Consider the following 23536-nt stretch of genomic DNA (forward strand, 5'->3'; position numbering starts at 1 on the left):
ATAACAGGTTGATAACAAAAAACCCTAAATCCTGAAATGCAATATGAAGTTATCTAATACAACTACTTTGAATACAACTGATGTTAAATGATAATTCATAAGTAATTACAATAATAACTTTGTTTAAAAGATCAAAAATTATAAATGGATATTTGAAACGTCCTTTTACTGTAGATTTTTACTTTAACCAATTCTTCAAAACCAACGATTAAGACTAGATGCCTAGAAAACCAACAGAAAAAAAAAAGTAAACAGAACATTAAGCTGGTAAAATGTCTATAAAACTTCGATTCTGTTCCCAGTGGAAGCAACTTGGAAGAATGAAGTGTGTTTGTTGTAAAATCAGTTCATTATTTTCCAATTGTTGATGGTTCGCTGTTCGTAACTCAGAGTGAGTCCTTTAACAGAAGACTCCATCTTGCTGACTTGGAAACAGTTTTTCTTTAAGGCTTGAAAGGTAACTTGCATTCAGTCTTGCCACCCATAACAGGCACTTTACATCAGACCTATAAAATATAAAATCATGAAACAATACTGTGGCGAAATTTTATATATAAAATAACTATTGTGCATATAATAAGACGTCGTTATCAAGCATGCAATTGCATGATTATCTTATTAGTTGGTCAATTTGGATCGAATTGGGACAATATTCGATCAATTCTGCGTAGGTTACTTTTTTAATAGCCTCTAAAGTAAATAATATGAATGAATTAAAAAAAAAAAAAAAAAAAAAAACTCAACTGTATTAAATTGTAGTTTAATATAATCCTACATACATGCACTTTATACAATCCTATTTATTCGCGGTAGTTTCTGTTTTAAGTTAAATTTGATGGTTATTCAAAATAGGCTTCGAAGCAGTTAAGGTCATGACGACTCGACACTTTTTTTTTTTTTTTGTAAATTTATAAATAGGTTTTCTGTTTATACTCTGGGCGGGACGACCACATAAGGTCAGAGGATTTTACAAAATATAGATAATACAAGAACATCGCCGTATTTAGTAATCACGCGAGCTTGTATCACTGTCCCTCAAACGCGTGTACTTCTATACCCAAGAACTTGACCACTCAGTTACTTTTTGCGTCTTATGGTCACTTTTCCTGTATTCTACTTCAAGTGTAAGAGCGGTTATGACCATTATCTTTCCGCATAATGTGAAGAAGGCTTAGGTTCAAATCCAGTCAATGACACAAGGAAGCTTTATGGGCTTTAGTCACACAGTGGCCAAATTAGTCGGTCTCTGGCGAGGGTGGCTAGTTTTTCTCTCTTGGAAACGTTTGCCTGTTTCGCTTCTAGCCAAACAGACAAACAGACTAGAGAACTCACGTAATTTGCGCACAAATTACTGAGTTCTCGGGAAAGATAATAGGTGGAGCTACCACTCAGTACCTTTCCAGGTTCGGGGTGAGCTAACAACGATAACTCGTTAAGTTTATTATTAAAATCAGTACAGTCTGCATCCCCTTACATGGTCATTTAGCCAGAAGGGCAATCCACAGTAATATTAATTATTTACATTATATACAATTTCCTAACGCGTATAAAATCAATATTTTGCCTACAGTACATTTAAAAAAGTCAAATCACATAATTAACTGCCATAAATAGGTAACTTTATCAAGAGTTAATCTTGACACCTTTCAGTAGCAGAATCTCTTGGACTCTTTCCACTGGATAGATCTCGCAACTCCATAAACATGGTTTACTGCAGTTTTTCCGATCTATTTAATTTTGATTCGCAGAACTTGTCTAGGTCTATTGCTAGTTTGTTGACAAGCTGTGTTGTTTTTCCCGAAATATGCTACTTGGACAACCTAGATTATTTAGCCATGCTTGAAGAGGTAGCTGTGTGTCAGCCTAGTTGCGTCCTGCTATCCTGAAGATATCATCGATATTGGTGACATCGATGTGACGGTTATAAGTTGCTTATGCTTGGATATTTTGAGCTCAGTCTGTTTTTTCCAAGGCATCCCCTTCTAGATTCGAGAAAAGCACTGATCTAGAAATAGTGTTCTGTTTCCCAGTTCTATTAATTCATTTCAGAAGCTAACACTCTTAATCGAGAAATTTGTTTAAGTGGAGTTGGAGCGCTGAGGACCAGGTGATGGAGGCATATAATGGTATGGGATAAAGGTAGCGTTGCACATATCAGATTAGCTGAGGGTCATGTTTTCCTGCGAGCAGATCAGCAAAGTGCTGATCCCGCTGTGTCACCACAATGAGACAACGGTAGCGACCGCGGATCACGTAGGGCAATTCAGGTCATATGCATCACTAGGCGATGCATAGCCATGATGGCCATTCTACTCTCAGTAGCTTTAACTTACATCATTCAGGCAGAAAGCTCCTATGTATAAGTCACACAATTGGTCAATGTTGACAAGGGCATACAAGTCGCCCATGAGCCATAGAAACCAAAACCAAAAACATAAAAGGGAAGAAGACGTGAAGTCCACATGAAAAAAGCATGATATTTAGTCCACATGCCCTTGGACAGCAAGACTGTAATACAACCAGATGCGTTACTACTTTGAGAGTCACTAATCATCATATCCGTAGTTGTACAGTTGTTATGTGGATGTGCCATAATATATCACAAGTGCTGATACAACTCTAATAGCACACACCGTTTATTAAAATCGCGGACAGAGAACGCCTGAAAGTGTCCTTAATTGCTATAAGCTGTCCTCACATCCAGATTCTAAGGCTGACAAAGTTGAAATTGTTTCCACAAAGTCCTCCCTCAGGTCCTCATATTCTTGACACACGTATAGTGTATGTTCCAAGTGTCCGTACTGCCGCAAATGTAGTGCATATGTTCACAGATCCTATGACATGCAATTTAACATAAAATCACCCACGGCCTGATATGAAAAATGTAGCCTGCAAGGTTGGATTAAAACCAACGCAGCTTCCCCCTTACCATTTTTTGCCACATGTAGGAAAAACTTTATGGTGTTACGCCCTTTTTCGTTATTGATCTTTTGCCAAATAACTATAAGAGAATTCGAATATGATTAAAGAGGCCTGTGCGCTCTGGATTCATTATTATCAAAACTATAAGAGAATTCCATAAACGTTTCTTCTCTTGTTTATAACTTGCTTCGAATTATATTTGTATAGCAAGTCGCTCGTAAGGGATTGCTCGTCGTAGGTGATAATACTTACTAATGAAGTTATAATTTGAAGCGCCTTGTTCTAAACAGTTCTGCAAGCCATGGGCAGTTTCAGCAAAATTGTTGTCAGTATACTTTCCTGATATTCATTTTTTGCAGCGCAGAATCTAACCACATATGGGCTTCATATGCGACAACTGGAAGGAAAACGCACTCGTAAAGCAACTCCAACAACCTACCACGAATTCTCCACTCTCTTCTAGTTACCCTTGCAATCATATGTACAAAATTCCGGATCTTTTCTGTAATATGTGGACATGTGTTGTCTTATGTAATGCGGTCAATAAACATTAATCTCGGCCATGGTTCTCTGTGATGATATACAAAACTCTGTACAACGGCCCGAAATGAGTATAGTGCTATGTTTGCGTAGTGTGTGTTGTTGTTGTTGTTGTGTTGTATAGTTGTTACCAGCTAGCTACCAGGAAGGCTGCTTTCCAGGCGGGCCCAACTATACATGCACTAAACGAAATGTACACTGAAAGGACAGAATTCTTGGGATACCTGGTTCCTGGACAACGCGATGCTGTCATGCCTCTCGCTAGTGGACGAACCGTAATTCGATGTCAGTATGGATAAACGTCGTGAGTTAACTGACTTTGAAAGAGGGATGATAGTGGATGCCCGACGCATGGGTCACTCTATCGCGGAGGTAGTACAGAAATTGTGCTATCACCATTTGACAGTATGAAGAGTATCGGGAATACGCCATTTCCGGAATAACATCTCATCGTGGGTAGCGCTGTGGGCAGAGAAAGGTAGTGGATGAATGTGGCCTTCGACGTCTGTCTCGCATTGTTTCAGCCAACCGGAGAGCGACAGTGTCACAAATCAATACCGACTTCAACGAGGGACACGCCAAAAACGTCTCCACCAAGACCATCAGGCGATCATTAGTCACAGTAGGTTATGGGAGCCGCCGACCTTCTGCTAACACCACGACACGGGACTCTACGCTCCAACTCGGCGAAAGAACACCAACACTGCGCCTTAGATGATTGGAGATGGGTCTCCTGGTCCGATGAGTCCCGTTTCCAGTTATTTCGAGCGGACGGGAGGGTGCGTATCTGGCGGAAACCGCACGAAGCTATGCACCTGTCATGTCAACAAGGAACTGTTCAGGCAGGTGGACGGTTGGTAATGGTCTGAGGTTTGTTCAACTGGCACACTTTAGGACCTCTGGTACGTCTAGACGCATTTCTAAACGGTCCAGGTTATGTGTCCATCCTTGTAGACTATCTGCATCCCTTTATAGTCATCGTGTACCCACAGAGCAATTGACTCTTCCAGCAGGACAATGCGCCTCCCCACAGAGCCGTGGTGACTAGAATATTGTTCGAAGAGCATTCCGCAGATTTTACCACCATGGAATGGCCTCCCCATTCACCGGACATAAACCGTGTGGAGCACCTTTGGGATGCTCTGGAAAGGACCGTTCGAACTTTGTATCCTCCAGCCAGGAATGCGACGGAATTATGAACAGCGGTGCAGCAAGCATGGATGGATGGATGGAAATACATGTGGAACGCTTTCGTGAACTGGTGGACTCAATGTCTCGCCTTGTGACTGCCCTTATCTGGGCGAAAGGTGGGCCTACCCGTTACTAGGTAGGTATCCCATGATTTCTGTCCACTCAGTGTAATATTACCAGCACTCATAGGTAAAAATCTCTAGTCGTATGGGTGCAGCAGTCATCTATAATCACGTATGGTGGTGAGGAACACAAAGAATCCTGCATACACCGGAGAAAGTGTAATACCACTGGATGTCAGCAGTTCCCGTACCCAGGAAGCTCAAATCTGGGTACAAGCAGGGGAAAATCCCGTCTCTAATAAACTGGTGACCAGCGAATCCTGCCCCCGAAGGGGCTAGCATACGGAAAAAAAAAAAAAACCTGTCCGCAAAGGGACTAGCATAATTAACAATATTAGAATAAACATATTTAAATGAACAAAATAAATTTAATTGGATAAAATGTTACAATAAGAATTATCATTAAAAAAAAAGAAATAAATTAATTAAAGAAAAAAATTAATAAGAGAGAGAGAGAGAGAAAGAAAAAAGGTTAACACTGACCTAAGGAAATAATGAAACTCAAGTAAATAAAGCCGAACTTCAACACAGGAGGTTCGTAAAAGTAGTTTTGTTGAATACAGAAGTCAATTCAGTAATCCGCGTCGTCTGTTGAAAACCTGTGTAGAACTGAGAAGGAATTTTGATTTGCAGTAAGATATCTTTAATTTCCGGGAACAAAATTGGTACTGTACTAGATAATGTTTTTCTTAATTCTTGGTAAACTGGGCAAAGGAATAAGACATGACTCCAGTCTTCAGAGGCGCCGCAGAAACAGGTATCTGAACTAGCTAGGTTGAATTGAAGAAGACAAGCGTTCAAAGAACCGTGGCCAGTTAGAATGTATTATGTAACAAGGCTTGGGTAGAACCAAAGCTGATTACTTTTTGAGGTAGTGAATTTAATATGAGGTATAAAACATTTGGTCACTGCTCCTTTGGTCGAGGAATTCCATCTCACTTGCCATCTTTTATGAAGCTCAGTTCAACTAAAAACTCTAGTTTCCGGAAGGGGGAAAAAAACTGAAATCCGAGAAGAGCATTGTCTACTAACAACCATTCAACTGTCTTCCCCCACTCAACCATCCTTTTACCTATAGCAGTAACTTGCCTTTAATGCAACACTGCTACAATTTGTATAGCAGTCTTATGTGCAACAGTATCAAGGGCTTTTTTGAAATCTAAGTATATGATACCAAAATTATTTTTTCCAACCATTTATTTTGTATCGTAGTATCAATTGCATCATAGTATCCATTCAAATACGCAGACAAGATCACCCCCTAACAAATTATGCTATGACTACAATATAACTGCTTCATTCTTGTCTAGTTGGTCCTGCATTACTTCTTTAACCAATGACTCCATTATTTTTCCTGGAAAAGAAATTATGGAACAAAGAGGAAACCACGCCTCTTTCAGGAATGAAACGGAATTCATATGGACTGCAGTGTGTGTGTGCGCGCGCGCTACGCACGTGTCTTATTCTTTTCTTTTGAAGGTTAGTCCTTATTCGTTTGAAGGTTAAGTCAACCAAATGTACAATGTTACGGAAATGGTTTCAGAGCGGTTTTATTAAGACTGGGCTCGGCTTTTTTCCCATCAGCATGCAGGAATTCCGAGACAAGAGGGTTGTCCGTAGGATTCATTACACAGAAAAAATTTGCCAGAGGCGTGATCACGCAAGAACTGAGACAGTCCGTAATGCTCTTGGTCGCATCACTCTAGCGATGTTTTATCGTTTTCACACTGCACATGGAGACGCATAATTTTGTGTTGAGAAAATGATGGCACACACGAAAGACGCCCTGGATGGATAACTCTTTCATTTCTATTTATTCACTTCCATTTTTAAGGGGGCTTTTTGAACCGTTTGCAACTGGCGCTGTATTAGTATATGGGTATAATGTGTACGTTTACAATAATATTGTTTCACTTACGCTTCATAACGTTGTCTTTTTCCACACAAACTAATTTACATGCCTCACAAAAATAGAAATAAAAATTCTAATTTATTTAAAAAATAAACATAAGAAGAAACGTGGTCAGAAGGATGACACACATTACAAATCAATTAAATCTTTATTCATATCGATATTTTATATATATTTATTCTGTGTTCATGATAGTATTGCATGGATTCAGGAAATAGGCCTATTAAAAAGAATGAGTGAATGATCTTTATTGTTACTCTTACCGTATCCAGAACACGTACAGAAAACAACAAATTTCACAGCACGGAAATCAGTATCAGGAGATAAACATTTAAAAATCAAAAACCACCTTTACATGTTATTGAATATCGGAAACAAAAGAATAAGAAAAAAGTTTCGCTCTTATTGTACTCTAAATCTTATTAATGAACATTTTTTTATTCATTCGTAAGCTTCAGTGGTAGCGTCAAAAGAGGTCCTAGAGTACTGCTGGAACTGAGAACAAAGCATACTTTCTTTTCTTACCGAAGATTAGGAATACACTTGTTTCGTGTGTTATTTATTTAAAATATTATTTACTATTACACGGCACAATATTTTAATTTTCTGTAGTTTTCTTCGGTTTTTCACAGGCACAATATGTGTAAATCAGTCCATGAACACGTATTTGTATAGACATAATATATACGGTAAAGGGTAGATGCAGAATAACAAAAATTCGGAGCACTATTACATGTATATACAATACATGTACAAGGAAAGTAGAGCAAGTTTTGCTGAATAAAATTTCGATGTTTATCAGAGGAACAAGAAATACCCAGCCAGAAACTGTCATCCTTAAGAAGTGTAAATACACAGAGTAATCAAGGGAGATTACCAAGCTTATTCACCCCTGTACGGTATGACCGTAGGAAAGAGCCGTTATCAACGTCTTAAATTCTATAATTTGTTTAATCAGTATACTGGGAGCTTCGAAGTGCCTTAAGTGCATGTATATGCTATTTATGTCTCCTCTTCCTTATTCAGTAGTTAACAGTGTACTCATGATAATGGACTGATACTACCTTATCAGGAGTTACTTTTACTGGAAGTTTTCCTTTACTATTCGTAAATGCGAGTGGCCTATCAAAGTATCCCATAACTAACAAGCACTTTACATGCGCTAGGATAATTAAGGAATACAAGCGGTTTATTTTATTTGCAAGTGATTGTGAATAATAGGAAGCTTTGTTCAAGCTACAACACCTGCGAGTGAAGGTTTCACTTTGATATGAGACTCAGATTTCCAACGATAAACCAAAAGCCTGATAAAAAGGAATGATATAACAAACAGTACGTTACATAAGAATGGTATAACAAATAATACTATTCTGCATACAGAGCCGGCCCGGGCAACCTACCGACTTTCCTATACTGTCGAATTGTGATCTTAATAAGTTTGGAGCTTAACTTTTTAATTTATTAGCTTTGGGGCTTAACACATACATGTGTAAATCAGACATTGTCTTTATATGTTAGGCACCATGACAGTAAATATTATTATTAAATCCGTTTAGCGACTTAAATGCATTTAGTAGCAAGTGTTTGCTTTCACCCCTTATACACAGCCCACCGATTGTACAAAAATGCAATTCTTGCATTTTTGTACAACCGGTCGGCTGTGTATAAGGGGTGAAAGCATTTTTGTAATTGCAATTTTGTAACAAAAATGCCAACCGGGTGTACAAAAATGCACGATCACAATTACTGTATTTACAATATTTACTCAAGTGCGTTGTTGTTGTTGGGTTTAACGACACATAGGCTACTTGGGCCATATTGTGTCTTCTAATGGTGAATATGAAATAATATCTATATTTTATGATATATTTGTATACGGTTTAGGAAAGTATATAGTTCCTTTTTATTAGAATCATCTCCCAGAATCTGCAATAAATTTATTGATGACTGTGTTTTAGCAATTGATTTAAAAGTATCTAAGCGGATGTTCTGAAGGTGGGGACAGTCCACTAACAAATGGCGAATGGTCAGTTGTACTTGACATGATGTACATTGTGGAGCGCTGTCATTAGTTAATAGATAGAGGTGAGTGAGATAAGTATGCCCAATCCTGAGCCTTCCTAAAATTGTTTCTTCTCGTCTGCTTTTCTGGAAGCTGGAGGGCCACAGCTTTGGTTCTGGTTTTATTTGGTATAATTTGTTTTCTGGATAACCTCTCCAGATTAATGACCAGCTATTGTAACATGCTTTATGGATAATATGTTTATAATCAGTATATGGGGATCGAAAAGTCTGCAAAAGAGTAGTATCTGGTTGTTTGGCTGCTAGATCTGCTCTTTCGTTTCCAGCTATCCCAGAATGACCTGGAATCCAACAGAATGTTACAGTTTGGTTTGACTCATTACACACAAGTAATTTAGAATGGATTTGTTTTATTACAGGGTGAGATGAGTTGGTATTACTATTTATGGCAGAGACAGCACTGAGCGAGTCAGTGTATATTATGGCAGACGAAATTAGAAGTTCAGTAATATGCCCTAGAGCCAAGTTAATAGCATAAAGCTCAGCAGTGAAGATACTGCATTCTACAGGTAATGAGACAGAAGTGCTGAAAGATGGAAAGATCGCAGCAGCGCCTACTTGGGTCTCAGTTTTCGATCCATCTGTATAGATCTTACAGGCCTGTGAATTAAAAGCAGAGTGAGCTTCATGTAACTGTGCGATATTGAAGGGACACAAGGTGTTCTTTCCCCACTGTTGGAAATATTCATCGAAAATTGCAGGGATATTTGTCCACGGTGGATCAGGCGGTGTGATGTCCTGATATATATTGCCGATTTCAATATTCCACGTTTCAGTTAGTTCTTTAAGTCTAAGTGCAGCAGGTCTGTTTTCATTTGGTTTACTGTTGTACAATGAGTCCCATTCGGTATTGTACAGACATCTCCAATTCGGGTGAGAGGGCAGACTGCGGATTTTTACGGCATACATCAAGAGCAATGTTTTCCTCCGAAGGTGTAAGGGAGGTTCATGGGCTTCAATGTAAAGACTCTGGACTGGGGAGGTTCTGAAAGCCCCTAGAGAAACTCGAAGGGCACTGTGCTGGATGGTATTTAATCGCTCTAAGATACTCTTCCTTGCAGAGTCATACACTGGAGAACCGTAGTCCAAACGGGACCTGATGAGAGCTCTATAAATATGGATAAGAGTATGCCGATCAGCGCCCCATGACATGGATGACACACACCGAAGGATATTCAATTTCTTCAAGCAGATGGTTCGAAGATAGGCCACATGTGCTTGAAAGTTCAGTTTTCTATCTAGTACCAGGCCAAGAAAGCGGACAGTGTTAACCAGAGGAACCGACACATTTTTGATCTTTAACTCAGGATCAGGATGAAATGACCGGAGTTTGCAGAAATGAGTGGTAGTGGATTTCTGTTCAGCAAGATGGTATCCATTGCTTAAAGTCCACGATTCTATTCTGTTTAGAGTAATCTGTAACTGCCTTTCGATGGCATTCATATTTTGTGATTGGCACGATATGGTGAGGTCATCTGCATACATATATACTTCAATAGTTTTTGGAAGATCTTCCAATATATTGTTGACCCTAACTGCAAATAGCGTTGGACTCAGTATTGAACCCTGTGGGACACCCTCTTCTTGAATATGAGATATTGATAGGAAGTTTTGATATCTGACTTGAAAGGTACGTAACTTTAAAAAATTCTGAATAATTTGAGGTAGATAGCCTCTCAACCCTAACTGATGCATATCTTTGATAATACCATAACGCCATGTGGTGTCGAATGCTTTTTGAATATCTAGGTTGACCATAACTAAATGTTGTCTCCTGATGAAGGCGTTACGTATGTTGGATTCAATTTTGACAAGTAAATCTAGGGTGGACCTGTTTTTGCGGAAGCCATATTGGTGATCAGAAAGCAGATTTTGGGAGTCTAGAATCCAGGTGAGTCTCTTATGCACCATCCTTTCGAAGATCTTGCCCAAACAGCTGGTCAATGATATTGGTCTGTAATTTTGAACTTGAGAGGTATCTTTTCCTGGTTTTGGTATTGCACAAATATAGGAATGACGCCATGAGAGAGGATATGTGTTTTCTGAGAAGATCCTGTTATAAAATAGCAATAGTGTGTACAGATCAGCTTCACACAAATGTTTAAGCATTCTGTAGTGAATGCCGTCTGGTCCTGGTGCACTATTTGGAGATTTACTCAAGGATTCTTTGAGTTCAGCTATGATAAAGGGCTGGTTATATGGAAGTGGGAGATTAGTGGAAAAGTTCAACTTTTTACGTTCTTCATTAGTTTTAATTCTCTGAAAAGCAGTCGCATAAGTGGTAGAGGCGGAAATATTATAGAAAGATTCTGCTAAAGCATTTGCGATGTCAGTAGGAGAAGATAGGTCTTGCCCATTCCACTGTATTATTGGAGAATGTAACGGTAGAAATTTTCCATTCAGAGCTTGTATTTTTTTCCAGATAATTCGAGTGTCAGTATTTTTGTTAATAGTTGAGGCGAATTTAATCCAGGAGTCACGTTTTGCTTTTTTCCTAATTTGTCTTGCTTTGGCTCTCAGTTTTTTGTAAACTATAAGGTTGGCGGTAGTGGGGAATTTGCGAAATTGGTTCCAAGCACGGTTTTTTTCTACTTTCGCTATGGTACAGTCTTGATTCCACCAATGGTTTTGGTGTACCCGCTTGCTCTGTTTGGATCTTGGAATCGAAATTTCGGCTGCTGATAATATATGGCTGGTAATGTGTTCGGTTACGTCATCAATATGTTGTTGCTGTACATACTGTTTGTTTAGTAGGACACAAGTAGAGTAGTTTTTCCAGTCTGCTTTGTGGAAATTCCAAAATAAACGGGCTTTCGGGCATGATACGACCTGTGTTTGAATTGAGCTGATGATGGGAAAATGGTCACTGTGGAATGGATCATTCAACACCAACCATTCCATACTTGGAAAAAGAGATGCTGAACAGATAGATAAATCTATGGCAGAGGTTGTACCTGTAGGTAATTGAACATGAGTTGGAGAGCCAGTGTTTAATACAGTCAGATTATGGTTATCTAGGAATGTTTCAATTAATTGGCCTCTCTTATCCATAGTGGAGGATCCCCACAATGGATGGTGACCGTTGAAATCACCGAGTAAACAGACAGGAGGTGGCAGTTGTGTTAAAAGGTTGTCAAGTTCAGCCTGGGAACAAGGGTAATTAGGTGGTATATAAATAGATGCAAGAGTTAATGATATTCCCATTGCTATCCGAACCGCTACAACTTCTAGGGAGGTTACTAGTTGGAGATGTCTTGATGGTATGGTAGTTTTGACAAGAATACCTACCCCTCCACGAGAAGAAGAGTCAGAATCCCTGTCTCGCCTAAACATAGTATAGTTTTTGAAATTGAGTGAAACTTTTGGTGATAAAAATGTCTCCTGTAAGCATACCCCTAATGCGTTAGTTTGTATGAGTAAATCATTCAGGTCATCTATATTACTGCGTAATCCTCTGCAGTTCCATTGTAGGAATTTGTTCATTGCTTGGGTTTATTTGATGAAGATTGATCTGACTGTTTTTTCTGAAGTTTCTGCCTGCTTAGTTTTGATTTTTCATTTTTGGGAAAGGTTGGGTGTCCTGTATCCATGGTGTCATTGGCATGTAATTCTAGGACTGTGTCTTCGTCCTCTGACTGAACTTCCATTTGAATGTTGCTATAGCATGGTTTCATTGTCTTTTGATTTTCAACGCTAACAGATTTTGTTCTTTCGGGCAAGGTTGAGATGGCATCAGTTGGGATACTGATTGGCGTGTTGCTGGTTTCATTAACTGTAGATTTTTTATTGCACGTTAGCATAGTTTTGGCCCAGGTGGAAAATGAAATGTTTGGTTCTATGGAGACATCTGTTTGAGTTGAAATTGACCGGCTGTTTTTAGAGACCGATGCATATGATCGGCTAGGCATGATTAACAGTATTTGCTTCCTTGCTTCAGGGTATGTGACTTTATGTTCCACCTTATATTTCTGGATTTGTTTGCCTGTTTTCCAAAGGTCACATGCTTTAGAAAAGGCAGGATGGCTTCCTTTACAGTTAGGGCAACTAGGAGTGGCAGCTGTACAGTCTCCTTGAGAATGCTCCCTAGAGCCACAAATAGGACACACAGCATCGCCTCGGCATGCCGTCTGAGAATGGCCATACTTCTCGCACTTAAAGCAGCGAATGGGATTTGGAATGTATGGCCGAATCTTGCAGTTTAAATAACCTGCTTTAACAGAAGATGGAAGAGTCGGAGTACTAAATGTCAAAATGACGGACCTGGTTGGTAGTAGGTTCCCATCTTTTTTGGTCATTATTCTCCGCGCATGAGTCACTTTTTGTTCCCTGAGTTCTTGTATTATCTCTTCTTCTGACACTGTTAGTAAGTCCCATTCGCTGATAACGCCTCTAGAGGTGTTAAGAGTGTTATGGGGCGTAACTGACACCGGAATACTGTTAAATGATGTTAATTTTAACAGCTTCTCTGAGTGAGTTGTCTTAGAAGTTTCAATTAGAAGGTCTCCAGATTGGAGACGCTTAACCATTTTAGGAGATCCACAAACCGATTCTAAACATTTCTGTATTAGAAAAGGCGATAGTTTGCCAACAGGTTGCGTGGATAATGAGTGCATTATAAGAAATGCTGGCACGTCATTATTCTGATTTTCCGTCCTTAGTCGCTTCGGACGATTGGAGTCCCGGTCGTTGTCAGGAATTTCTGATCTCGAACCCGAGGGCTCTAGTGGTGGATAGTCACTTATATCCATGTCGGCTCCTTTTGGCCCTGGGGGTTTGTCTTTACCACCCAGGTTACCGGCCCCGCCACGGGGAGGCAGGACCAGTGCCACGAGGTGACCAAGCGGCTATTAGTTGTGTTAGTAATAAAGAAAACGAAACAGAAAGGTTTCTTTCCTTTCTGGGCCTTTGCCTACTACTTGTAGAACGAAAGAGCTACTTAAGTATAAAATGAGAAGAACAGTATTCGGAAATAAACAGAATATATATAATGGCAAAACCTCTTTAGATAGCTCGCTTTTTGAAACGCACTGAGATCGCTTGGCCACGGAACGCTTGGCACCCGGGGCCACTCAAGTGCGTGTATTTACAATATTTACTCAAGTGCGTGTATTTAAAATACTGTTTACAAAATTCAATTATTGACAAGATTATAGTTGAAGTAAGCTGTGCGCTTCAAAGAGGCTCTTCACTCTGTACTGCTTGCTTTTGGAGTGTTGCACAGGGTCTATTGCCAGTGAATTGAAAAGGTTGACTGCGTTGTTTGGGAAGAAATTCTTCAGACAGCACAGGTTGGACAGTATAGAATGCAACGGTAGGTAAGGGTTGTCATTACTGCTTCCAGCAGTAATGACAGTAATAAGTCCTCGAAGATTGGGGGCGTCAATCACACCGGTAAGCATCTGCGAAAGAAGAAGAATATTCCTGGATGCTATGTGAACTCTTCAGAGAGTGATATTTAAGTTGGTATATAAAACAGCCCTGGAGATGGTAAATGCGTTGCCCGTGACCCTATTCATCCGTCGCATTACCCAGTACTCGACTGCCAGGGATCTGTTTATGTACGACGTCGAGGAAGAAGACCAGATTGGTAATGCATATAGTGCGATAGGTTTTAGGCACCGCTGGACGTATCCTTCGACTACATCGACGTTGAGTAATCCCGCCAGCTCTTGTCAAATTGCCCACATCGCCGAGAAAGTCTTCGATTTCATGGTCGAAAAATGGGTCTGAAAAGTGAGGCCCAAGTAATGTCGAGGTCGGTGTGAGACTTCATTTTCTGTATTTGTAATCCGTTGTTATAGGCTTCGATGTCATTTTTGATTCTCTTTTTTGTAAAGGTAAGTTGTGCTGATTTTGATATGTTTAGTTCCAGACCTATTTGCAGTAGATAGACTACAAGGCTATCGATTAGGACGGAGACTCGCTAATTTATCAGGTGAGTTTGTTCAGCATCTTTAGATGTTATGTATAATTTGAGGTCGTCTACATATGATGAGAAATCAGTGCACTTTGCGAGGAAAGGTTCAAGGGCAGCGGCAAACAGTAGACCGGTCAGGACACCTCCTTGCGGTACTCCTCTCGTTATAATGCGCTTCTGGAAGGATTTATAGCTGATGAGTTGTCTTGGTGTAAGGATAAGGTTGATAGTTTTTAGCAGGCTTCCTGTAATGCCAAAGTACTTCTAGAATATAGGGCGCCTCCGTAGTCAGGTGGGAAGGAGCAGCAGTACGTAGCACACGCTTCTTGATTAGACCGGGGTTCCAGCCCGTCACCACCAAATACGGAAGATTTGGAAAGGTCATAGTATGACCACCGCATATTCCCGGAGCAATATGGCCCTAGTTGCTAATGCTCCTAAAAAACCAAATAACAAACAACAACTAGAATATAGACGAGAGCGGGAATTGAGAGCTTATCTTAAGCAGATTAAATATCAAGGAAGATGACGTCCAGCTGAGATTTACTGTTGAGAGCAGTTTGAATTTTAAATAGGGTGTCCAGTAGGTTTGTATATGCAGATCTTTTGGGGATCACAGTATGCAGATGTTTGGGTCTATGAGAGTAGCATTGGTTGATCAATTGATCAATGCTAATAACATAGTTTTCTCAAACACTTAACAGCCCACTGAGATCGGTCTGAAGTCCTTATGATTTCTTCTTTTGGGTATTGGTTGTATCCTGTAGTGATTCCATATTGTCGGGATTGATCCGGAATTCAGTATTTGATCAAAGATTACAAGGGGCTCCACAATGAAGGCACCACACACTTTAACCATGAATAGAGGGAAGCCGTCAGGACCAACTGTAGATTTATTGCGAAGTCTATTGATGGTATTTATAACGTGTTGTTTTGTTAGAGTTATAGTTGAAAGGGGTTGTCTGAGTGCATGACGAAATCACTTAGGTTTGGGGTTTTTGGGTTTGATGGCACTTCGTTGAAAGTCAAAGATACCCATTCCTGAAATACCCTCTCATTGATATGGAAATCTCTGTTGCATTTGGATGTAATACGTTTCGAGTGGTTTATTCTGTTGAGTACCAGCTGCCGGATTGCTTTTCGTTTATATTTAAAGGAAGGTTTCCCGCTCTTTCTTGTACATCTGGTAGTCAGCTGAGTTATGGTACTTTTTCCATATTCTGAAAGCTTTTTGTTTCCTCTTGAATGCTCCTCGGACTTCAGCATTGAACCATGTATTGGATCTATCAGAGAATTTTAATTGCTTGGAAGCTCCTTGCGAGGCAATTTCAAGTAGCTGGTTAGCCAGGCTAGATATGGCAATGTCTATTGATTCTTGCTGTAGATACTTTCAGTTTATTTCTGTGAGACTTGCAAGGATGATCTCTGGGTTTAAGTATTTGATGAAGAATGCTGTTTTGGTCATCACCTCATTCCCGAAAGCTTCACAGGCGTTTGAGTTTTTAGTAACGTTGAACTCAAACGTGATGGGAGAGTGGTCAGAAGGGAAGCTGTGATGTTCAGTCACCAAGGTGTGGGAGACTGTGGAATAATAGATCCAGCATCTGGTTTCCCCTGGTAGGAGATGTAGTTTGGTGAACTAAGCCAAACGTACCAGTGACTGATATGAGATCTTCAGTGGCTTCATCATATCTAGGCGTAGGCATGCTGAAATCGCCTATAATGAAGGTGGGGATATTGGGGGCTAGGTTGGCTGCTATCCGTGCTATCAGTTCACTTCGTGAATCTTCTGGGTGGTCGGGGGGTTAGATATACAAGACAATTTAGAGTTCTTTGGCATCCTTTCTTAATGTGGCACATAGGGATTCGAAGTTATCTGATTTGGTCACTTGAAATCTGGACTGCTTGAAACTGGATGAGTACAATAACGCAACACTTCCGCCGCTTCTGCAATCCCTAGAATTATGGAGGCTGAGGTAATCGAGAGGCTGACCCATGACATCCAGCTGCCTTCCGTGAGATAACCAGATTTCGGTCAAGCAGATGAACTGATATTCAGCTAGTAACATGGTTTGCAGAGGATGTAGCTTATTGCTGATACTGCGTACATTTTGGTAGAAGCATTTAAGGGGAGACATTGAGACATTTTGGCATAAGGCTGACGTTGGTTGCTATCCCTGTGTTATTGTCGATCTCATGCGGTAGGATGTTGAAGAGGAAATATAACAGCACCAACCAGCGCTCATTAGAGTCGGAACAAGTTAAAATGAACGTGATCCTACGTTTCGGTTGTTAAATCCAAAATTACATCTGGATGGCTTTAAATAAAGCAAGACATTGAAAACGAAAAGCAACTACAAAAAATTGATTACATCTGTGTGGCAGAATTTGTCACTGAACCAAACAGAAGACTAGATTCTTACCTGAAACTTTCGGAGAACGTTCTGAAAGAAATGTCTATCACTCAACCAACAAATAAGAAAATAATCTTTACCATTAGATGGAAAATTAATGAAGTATGTTGGTTGTTGTGAGTGGAGAGGAATCTATATTAGGTTTCAATAAACTATTTAATTTGTAGCTCTCAACGTGGAGTAATATTATTTTGTTTCAGTTACTCAACTTATCCCTTGTTTATGAAACATTCTTTGTAAACACTATTTGTTATACCATTCAATTCCGCCCTTTTTATCAAGTTTTTGGTTTATCTTTGGAAATCTGTCTCAGATCGAATTATGTCTTTAACTTTTAAATTTATTTATTTTTATCAAATATTAGCGTTCCATTGTATGCTTAAATTGGTATCAGCCTTAAGAAGTTCAAGTTAATTACAACAGACTATTTCATATGTAGTCATCACGCGTTCAATTCACTCTTTTGAAGAAACTCGCAAGTCTGACTGAAAATCTTTTTGGAAGAAAGCCCTACGTTAGACGAGAAAGAAAGGAGATTGCAATTTTATCGAATTGCTTTTATTTGGTTTGCTCACTATAGTGAACATCAAAAGTTAACAAGGTTAACGAGGAAAAATGAAGAGTAAGATTGGAGAACAGTTTAATATCATCTGCGGAGTGGGTTCTTGAATCTTAAGCAATGCTAGATGATGTGAAATAATGCTAATTTCACATCATCCTGCAAACATGCGGGGTAAGTGTAGGCTTTAATTTTCGGGTGAGACCGAAGACCTTTTTGATTCTGCAGTAAATTTCATAATTATATGTACTTATTTTATTTTGTTCATTTAAAGTCGCACACTTCTCCCTGGAACAGCAGTATGGCCTACATCATTATCTCCTTTATAGCTTTAAGTGATTCAGTAGCGAAATTGCAAATGCTGAGCTCCCCCCACCTCCCACCGCGAATTTCATTGCTGCGAATTCTTGCGCTCTTTAGCAGCAATGCTAAACTAACCAACTGAACCCTCGATCCTTCGGGCAACTCCGGGATGACGGATCTGGCGGTATGATAGCTGCACTACTGAAGCTATCATACCGCCTTTAAATATACTCCCTTTAAATAAGCCCATCCAAGAACAGCGGCTAAGGCATTGTCTGTAGCTTGGAACGATTCTGACTACATATGTCACCTGAATCTTGTGTGGATACACAACCTAGGTATTGCCAAATACACTGAGCTGCTAAGGTCCCCCCCTTCGCTCTCCGGAACGAACCTGCGAACTGCGCCCAGCGATCGAACTGGTACCTAAACCCGATTCGCCAATTGCTCTCGACAAAAATAACATTCGTTTTATGGAGTAAACTATTTATAGTGAGGTGTTTCCATGTCAAAACAAACACTAAGAATACGCATGCAACTATACAGATTTTCAAAATATCTTCTTTTTACTATTTACATAATAGGGTGAAATTAGGCGCCTCCGTAGCCAGGTGGCAGGAGCAGCAGTGCGTAGCACACGCTTTCTGATTATACCGGGGTTTGAGCGGTTGACAACCAAATACGGAGGATGCGGAAGGTTAGGGAATGATTACCGCATATCCCCAGCCCGGATAAAGGGTAAGGTTTGACGTCAGAAAGGGCATCCGGCCGTAAAAATTTCATGCCAAAACAGCAAAAAGGAAAAAAAAAATAATAAATAAATATGCTGACCTCATATGCAGGGTGTCTCAAAAATATTGGTACAAACGTTTAGGGTAGGTAGGTAACATCTAAAGGAATGTGAATCGCATAGGAACCCATAACCGGAAACGCCACGGGAAAGTAGTAGCAGAGGCACGAGAAGCAGAAATGACACAAGACAAGACCGTAATTAGTGGCAAACATTATTTGACATAATACTAACAATGGAGTACGAGATGGATGCATTTCATGATGTTACAACAGATGCTCGAAGGTTCCACCATGAGACGCGATGCATGCGTCACACCGACGCAGCATGGATTGGCGGACACGGTCGAATACACTTGGAGTTTCTTTGACAGTAGCAGCAGCGCAGACGAGTCTCGCTACGAGATCCATTTCCGTCTCCGCTGGCGATTCATACACGATAGATTTGAGGGCCCCCCCCCCACAGAAAGAAATCAAGGCTCGATAAATCAGGTGAGCGTGATGGGCAAGGCAACGGGTACACCACAGTCAATCCATCGACGCCCAAAACGCCTGTTCAAATGGTCACGAACACACCTTCCATAATGGGCAGGCGCCCCGTCATGTTGAAACCAAATGTTGCGTCTCACATTTGCTGGAACATCGTCAAGTAACCCTGGTAGAACTTGTTCAAGAAAGATCCGATATTTAGTGGAGTTCAGGCGGGAGGGTAACAGGTATGGGCCAACTAAGCATTCACCGATCATACCTGCTTACACATTTATTGCGAAGCGATGTTGTGCCACATGGGGGCGCACACCGTGTGGGCGCTCTGCTAATCCATACACTAGGTGCTGGCGCCTCCGTAGCCAGGTGGAAAGGAGCAGCAGTGCGTCGCACACGCTTCTCGATTAGACCGGGGTTCGAGCCCGTCACCACCAAATACGGAGGATGCGGAAAGGTCAGGGAATGATCACCGCATATCCCGGAGCAATATGGCCTTAGTTGCTAATTCTCCTAAAAACAAACAAACAAAACACTAGGTGCATTGTCTGCCAGCTCACAGTTCGTATATCGATGCATGCGCTTCGTGCGGCGACTATTGCTTGAATGAGTTGAGCGCGCTGAATTCTGATGGGATCCTTCCACTTGTTCAGATTACGAACCTAAGGGGGCATAAATTCAAATTAAGAAAGGACAGATGTAGAATAGATGTGCGGAAATTTGCCTTTAGCCAGCGGGTGGTTAATTGCTGGAACAAACTTCCATCTGTCGTTGTGGAAGTTGATAGGTTGAATAAATTTAAGGAGGAACTGGACAGGCATTTGGAGGGAATGGTGTGTTTTTTTTTTTTTGGCTGATGCTGCATAAGCTGATACACTTGCTTTCTTGCATCACATGCCACTACTACTACTGCTATAAGTAAACCAGAAATTTTCTCTCTCGCGAACTGATGGACAGCGCCGTGTACCGACTTACGGTGACGTTTCCGGTTATGGGTTCCTATGCGATTCACATTCCTTTAGATGTTACCTACCCCCCCTAAACGTTTGTACCAATATTTTTGCGACACCCTGTTATAATGGGAAAAAGGAGAGGATAAAAAAAAAAAAAAAAAATAGGGTGAAATTAATTTTACATAATTAAATAGTGATATATTTTTATTTGCAATTTTCGAGCCATTGGACCAGCTGTTTTTGTATTTTTCCCTTTTTTGATACTATGAATTTTTATATAGATTTCTCTTTGGAATTCAAGAAATGCATTAATAAATATATAAATAAACCAAGGGAAGGTGGCAATCTTAAAATTTGTTATTAAAATGGCCGTCGAAAGTCTGAATCTTTCTAAGTTTGAACGCGAAAAATCAAAAATCTAAAAATCATCCTAAAATTAATACTAAGCAATTTGCTGGTTTCTGGATTCAAATTTCTGTAGTGTGCTGCAAGTCCACAGCTTGAAACTTTTCGTTCTATCATAATTGGAAAAATTTGCATCTTATTTTTTTTTTTAACTTTCTGGTCGAATATTTTAAGCTGCTATATGAATAGCTGTAACAAAAATCAACGAAAATTTCAGTTAGTTGGCAAAAAAAAAAAAAAAAAAAAAAAAAAAAGGTCGCCGAGCATGGTTCACTTCAGTGGGATTCTGCAAGTAAAGGCCGAGCACAATTGGCAGTTCGAATTAGCTTCACTTTGCTGAATGGAGGGGGGGGGGGTGTTTAGTTTTTATCCGAGTGCAGTTGGCAGTTGTCCCAAATGACCTCCCAGTAGTTGGAAAAAAAAAAAAAATTATATATATAGAGGGGGGAGCGTTCCCCAAGGATTAGCATATTTTACAAGAACATTTGTCCGTTCTATCACGTGATAATAAGGTCTGGTATTGTCGTTGTATATCTTCCTCTCCTAGTTCCAAGATGACTCTCAAGGTCTCTCCGCGGAAGACACGAGCACTAACTGATTATATTACTGCTGAATGAGAGAGATAACATCAAATCGTGCTTTAAAGACTCCTGCCAGAAATAAAGGTCAAAGGGAAATTTTGGAGAGGTGACGCAAAAGAAAATATTTAATGCAAGGTGCAGAAAATTGAGGAAGTTGCCGACCCTTTACTATCTTAGAATAGGATGATGTAATACTATAGTGAGCTGCCAAATGCATGACGTGTATTCCAAGCGTGTGGCCTGGATGTCTCAAATATAGCTTTATCTCCTGTTAGCTTTTTTTTTTTTTTTTTAATCTCTAAGAGGACTCATAACTATGTATAAAATTTAAAATAAGAACACAGATAAGGCTACAATGCAATTTTAAAGAATAGTATTATGTCGATTTGAAATTAGTGCATCGATAAAATTATTCGATTTCTAAGGAAAAATCGGTTTCCGTAGAGAGAAAAAAAATTCAAATGGTAATACGAGCCCAGTTAAAAACGTATTTCAGTAGTATCCCGAAAAGTTGCCAAAATATCTTGTATTGAGATAGCATTTCAGTAACATCACATACCATGTCGCATGTCAAAGTTACTTTAGTTAAATGGTATAAGGCCATTCTAAGTTTTAATGTTTACTCTAAAATTTCTACATCAGGCACTGTCATCAGCTCGGATTTGATTGCTGTCTTCATTCTTTCCTCTCAGAATTTGCCTACCTTCCACTTATGTTTTCAAATCTTATACAGTATATGAATTTGTATTGAAGTGAATAAAACTGAATAAATAAACCGTGTAAATATGCTGCAGAATATATATACTGACTACGGCGTGCGTGTGTTTGTGTATACACGCACCGTAGCCGAGGAGTGGTCACGAGGGTGCAGAAGTAAGCTCACTTGGAGGTGGTCCAAGCTGGCCAGACTACTAATTTCGGTAAAGTTCCTGCATTTTCTCTCTATCTTGTGAACTCCTCTGAGGTTTGAGGTCGTTCAGACGTTGACAACTCACACACACACACACACACACACACTATTTAATACACTTAGCCGACTTGTGTATTTATAAAACTTACCATATATGAATATGGCAAGCCATATTCATGTTTTACGACTCAATTCTAATTATGATTCCGCAACATGTGGTTGATAATGCTTTTGCCACTGCTGATGTTTGCTACACCGATTTCTTTTTTTTTTTTTTCTTCTTCTTCATTATTTTCTTACTTATTTTTATGTTATATGGTAAGTATTGAGTCATGATGCTGAAGTGTCGTTTATACTGTCATCTGTAGTTTAATTTTCTGTCGATGTATTCTTATCTAAGTGTCATTGGTTTGATCCTGGCATGCGAGTTCTGACTGTTTAGTTTACTTTTTCGCTGAATAAGGGCCACCGTCATTCAGGTCTGTTGCACTGGCTGGGTGATTAGCGTGTGTCAGTTCGGTGATAGATTGATAAATTTCTGGTATTTGCAATTAATTGGCATTCTTCCTATATCACTATGAAAGTGCTTTCCTTCTGCAATGCCCTTTATTTTGATCTACGTTCCCACCCCTTCCTTCTTTTTTGCTGTAGTTATGTTGGTTTACTTTCTGTTGCATACCACTTACATATTCTTTATTTTATAATCGGCTAATGCTTTGCGATTAAGAAACTTCTGATTGCGCAAAATTCACAATAAAATCATTTCCGTATTGAAACTACTGTGTTCCATTAAGGCTACATACCATAACTGCGAAGTGCTTCTTGTAGAGTTGTAGAGTCAGGTATTCTTCGAACGTCGTATACTTTGAAAGTGGATTCCCGAACGCAGTTTCCATTTGTCATGCGCATCAGTAATTGCATGCATCTTCTGCATGACTAGCGTTCCATTTCTAACCCTAGTGGCCAGGGCTGGATTTTGGTATTCGTCGGCCCTAGGTACTTTTATTCCGAAATGTGCTAAAAGTGGGGAGTAAAATGTTTCTTTCATTTTAGCACTTTGACATCGATTACGTGCCTGAAGTTTCAACTATAATAAATGATAAACCACTTTAATTGACGTAAGCTGAACTACTACTCTAGTGAAATGTATATGCGTGCACAGCATACATTAAAAATTTTGAAAATATTTTATTTTCAATTTTAAATCTCGAAATGAAATTATTTTCGTTAATTTCGAGCTTTGAGTCAGTATATCGAATTTGTAGCATCAAAAATTCATTCTTGTTCTTAATACTGTTCGAAAGTACATAAATTAGATGTTCATAAAGTATGAGATTACTCTAATTTCCTGAAACAGTCTAGGGGCTTTCCACCAGGATCCTCTGTAAAAATGGATCGTACCAGAGTAGGAGGGGGGGTATTATTATCCATTTCTTAAACCATAACGGTTTCA

General features: G+C 39.7%; 1 protein-coding gene across 1 annotated transcript in view; it reads right to left on the reverse strand.

Annotated features, from left to right (window-relative positions):
- Nucleotides 1-230: 230 nt before the first annotated feature.
- The window catches only part of LOC150078427 (protein phosphatase 1 regulatory subunit 3C-like), a 58533-nt gene continuing 35227 nt past the window's right edge, over nt 231-23536 (reverse strand). Inside the window, exon 3 of the mRNA XM_090385133.1 lies at nt 231-506. The gene's annotated coding sequence lies outside the window, so the exon portion shown is untranslated. The remainder of the gene's footprint in view (nt 507-23536) is intronic.

Source organism: Mastigoproctus giganteus, chromosome 11 (assembly GCF_048544385.1).
Source record: "Mastigoproctus giganteus isolate SK-2022 chromosome 11, ASM4854438v1, whole genome shotgun sequence".
NCBI classification, from domain to species: Eukaryota; Metazoa; Arthropoda; class Arachnida; order Uropygi; family Thelyphonidae; genus Mastigoproctus; species Mastigoproctus giganteus.